Source organism: Phaseolus vulgaris, chromosome 8 (genome assembly GCF_051622355.1).
Source record: "Phaseolus vulgaris cultivar YP4 chromosome 8, ASM5162235v1, whole genome shotgun sequence".
Taxonomy (NCBI): domain Eukaryota; kingdom Viridiplantae; phylum Streptophyta; class Magnoliopsida; order Fabales; family Fabaceae; genus Phaseolus; species Phaseolus vulgaris.
The window spans coordinates 16608335-16612570 of NC_143505.1; positions in this window are offsets into that span (position 1 = coordinate 16608335).

A 4236-nucleotide genomic window follows, 5' to 3' on the forward strand; every position below is an offset into this window, starting at 1 on the left:
GAGGCTGATGAACCAATCCATAGCCATCCCAGTCAAAGTGCTCATAAAGAGCTTGCACCTTACGGCATCAAGACCCCCCAACCAACATCATCTGTGTGTGGAACGCAGTTAGGTGCGCCTTAGGATCCTCCATCCCTGTGAAGGTTACCTTGGGCCCCGTGAACGTGTTGGGGATCGCTGTCTCTAGGATCTCCTGTGAGAATGGTGTTGTGAATTCTCTGGGTGGGGAGGCAGTCTCAGGTTCGTCTACTTCGCGCCAGCCACGACGTAACTCCTCATTGGCGCGGTGGAGCTCATCGTTTCTTGCCTGAGATGCTGTGAGATCCGCTTGCATGTGTTCTTGCTCCGCTCTTCATGCTGCCATTGCCTCTTGCAACCCTTGCATCATGCCCACCAGTTGTTGCATGGTCATCTCACTCCTAGAACGTGCAGGCCTCATGTTCATGGCTTTTCTAGAAACCTTCTTAACTTATCTGGGCTTTGAGAACTGGAACTGAAAAACTCGTGTAGTGGGACTGATGTTTTATATCGAGCCCCACGGTGGGCGCCAAATGTTCCGGCCGGTTGACTAAGGTCGTCTTTGTGCGTGGCTTGTACTTGCAAGCTAGGGCACCTTCGTTATTCTCCGTTTGTGATACCTGAAAAAGAAGTGAACAAAGGGGCGCCCTCGCGGCCGTTTGCACTCCGACGATTAAGTCAGCTAGCGAGAAATATCAAAGGTGACACACCCTCTCAAGGTGGTCGAAAGCTATACTGAATAACTAAAATTGGGTTGCCCTAATTGCCTTGTGCTCACAGTGGGTGCGCAGCGAAAACAACTAGGGTTTTGCCCTGTGTAAAACTGCGAGAATTAGGTTAAAACTCGGATCCCTTTCCAAATGACCCAAAGATTCTTTTTATATACCTTCTACATTTAAAGCGCGTTGAAGCGCATTGAAAGCTTATAAAAATGTGCCTTGAAACATTTGATACGTAAACTAAGTTAATGCGTACCTTGGCAAACATTCACTGAAACCTTTAATGAGCACGTGTGCATTGCCACCTGCCCTTCTGACTTGATCGTTATTCTGTGCGGAGGGCCTCACAGCGCCGTAACCCATCTTAGGGTTAATCCGTTGTGTGAGTCCTCCTTCCTTGAAGTGCATCTGGCACGTGGGGTGACTTTCTGGGTGCCAACTCATGCGCCCCAGGCTCGAGTCACTCACCCTAGGGGTGTGTATCTACCTTCTCTCGTACCATGCATGTGGTTCTCCCCTGGTCGTGGCCCTCTCATGGGTCGTATCTGTCCCAGGGTTTCCCAGCAGTGGCGGGGGTACTTCATGAGTCAGGTTACCCCCTACTGGTACTAGAACTTATGGCCCTGATGCCATCTTTCTCTTTTCTTCGTTAGTATTCTAAACTATCGAGGCCCGAATCCCCCTTACGATGTCTTAGCTTGGTGTTTTGTCTTGGCGACGCCTTTCTTAGGCGATGCCCTCTATTGGCGACGCACTAACCCGGCGATGCCTCAGGCGGTCAATCTGTTGACTTTCTTCCTTGGGTCCCACGAGGGGTCCGACCACATGTTGACTTTGACTTTTGGTCAACGCCCGGGGACGGGACGGTACAGGCTTAGGTGTAGTTTTAAAACAAGAGATGTATCTAGGGTAATGTCTTTGAACATCTTTTCTCATGGGTGACAAAAGTTTTCCTTTTAAAAGCCCTAGAGTTTTATCAACTCTAATTTGGCCCATGAGTTCTCCTTCATGAAGAATTTTTCTCTTATGTGTAAAGGTAGTCTCGTGGTTACAACCATTGTTTATGAGAATTTGTACACTTTGCAATGGTTGTCTCAACAAGACATGACAAGTTTCTTTAGGTACTACCTCACATAAAAATTTGTCTTTGTAGATGCCTATAGATAACTTCACCTTCACTTGGTGATATCTTAGCACCACTACATTTTTATCTATGCAAGCCTCTTTTAAGAATTCTTCTTCTTTTACTAGGCTTGCAAGTGTTCCTTTACAAAAGGTAAGGCTAGGTTGTTCAACAAGAAGCATATTTTCAAAGGTATTTTCAACTTTTCCTTCTTGTTGAATGACCTTGTGGGAAGGAACACTCTTCTCCCACGCGTTTTGCTTTCCAAGGGTTTTCTCTTGCTTTTCTATTTTTACATTTTCATCACTCTCACTAGCTTCTTTTTCTTGGTTACTATTCTCATCTTTGTCCCTTAAGATCATAGATCTTTCATTGGAACATTGAGATGCTAAATGGCCCTTACCAAGACATTCTAAACATTGAATTTCTCTAGCTTGAGTGTGTGAGATATGCTCGGCTAGGTTTTGGGAAAGTTCTAGAGATGTTTCTTTTATATGCTCTTCCCCTCTAGGAAACTCATCCTTGTCATAAGATACATAGTATGAACTTTCTTTTTGACTTGATTGTTTTCTCAAAATTTGTTTTTCAACTTTAATGCTAAGTTGAATCAAGTCATTTAAATCTCAATAAGGTAAAAGTTCAACTTTGTTTCTTATCTCAAGTTTGAGATCACTTAAAAACCTAGCTATGGTGGTATGGTTATCTTCGTTAATCCTTGCCCTCTTAATATATGACATCATCTTTTGCCAATATTCTTCAACACTCATATCTCTTTGATGAAGTCTTTGAGCTTGTCCATCAACTTCCTATTGTCAAGTGAGGGAATACGGCGACATCTCAAGGCTCCCCTAATGTCATTCCAATATGTAATGGGAGGGTCCTTGTGGAGATGCCTTTCTCTTTTTAGGGCATTCCACCAATATATAGCATCACCTTGAAAACTTAAGGTAGCTAAGGGTACTTTCTTTTCTTCACTCACATGGTTGCAAGCAAACAAATGGTCTACCTTCATCTCCCAATATAGATATGTTTCTTCATCTTCTTTTCCATAGAAATGAGGTAGCTCTACCTTAACTTCCTTTAGGTTTTCTTGTCTCTCTTTTCTAGCTCTCCTAGGGGATGATTGAGGATATTCATTTATCCTAAGATTTTCTTCCCCAAAAGAATCATAAACTTGAGAGCTATATGCATGAGAATGTAATTTTTTTGAAATTTGAGACTTCTCATTCTTTGCTTTAGTCAATTCATTAGTTTTGGCCTCATTCTCCAATTGTTTAGACGAAATTGATTGAATATCCTTGGAAATTTGTTTTAAAAGAGATTTCAAGGATTTCAAATCACTTTTAAGAGATTTAGAGGAGTGAGAAGACATGACTAAAACTTTGTGTTTAGAAGTGCTTTACTTTAAGAAGGAAGAGGAAAGTTAATGAAGGTAGTTTTCCAGGTAAGAGAGGTGAGTCACCAAGGACTACTTAAATACCAAGTCTTGCCTTAGCCAAAAACTATCCCTCAAAATCTTCACACAATTCTTTCTTTAGGTAAATCACTTAGAAACAATGAGGATGAAGAAATCAAATTTTATGCAAGAAAACAATGCCAAGCTATCTATCAAATAAAGCAATTTATCAAAGCTTTAAACTAGGCTAAGCAAAATCAATTAAGCAAAACTAAGAAAAACAATTGTCGTAATGAAAACAATTAACAAATGCTAAACTAGAAAGCTTAAACTAGTCGATCCTAGGTGAGGCTTCTTAGACACTTTGAGCCTTTGAAGACACACTCACGTCTAATTGCATGATTAATCCACTAATTAACAAGAGTGAAATGTAATTACAATTCAAGAAATGCAAGGAAATTAAATTGCACAAATTAAATTTCAGCAAGGCACTCTTTTGACTTGTTGTTACTCTTCTTGGTTGTGCCCTTCAAGGTGTATGGTGTATTTTGGTATTGTGTTTGTTGCTGCCCCATGCCTTGATCCTCTTTTATTTAAGGAATTAAATTCTTCAATACAGTACCTATTAAGTAAATATAGATTCTCCTCAAGTCAAATCCCTCTCAACAAGCACCAATTGATATTTATCCACCAACAAATTTAGAGGTCAAGAAAAGAAAGCAAGAAACAAATAAAATTTTAAAGCAGCACCACTGCAATTGGATTTAATAATGTGACACAACTAGAAGGAGTTCAGAATGAATTGGACAAGCAAAAAAAAAAATAGGCACTCAAATAATGGATGGCACACAAAAGGAACCTAAAGATTGGCACTAGAATTGATTAGAAAAACCAAAACAGCACCACTGAAAATATTGTGGTCCAAAAAGCGTGACTTAAATGATTTATGTTGAGCTGGATATTTTGTATTTGTTTTTTGA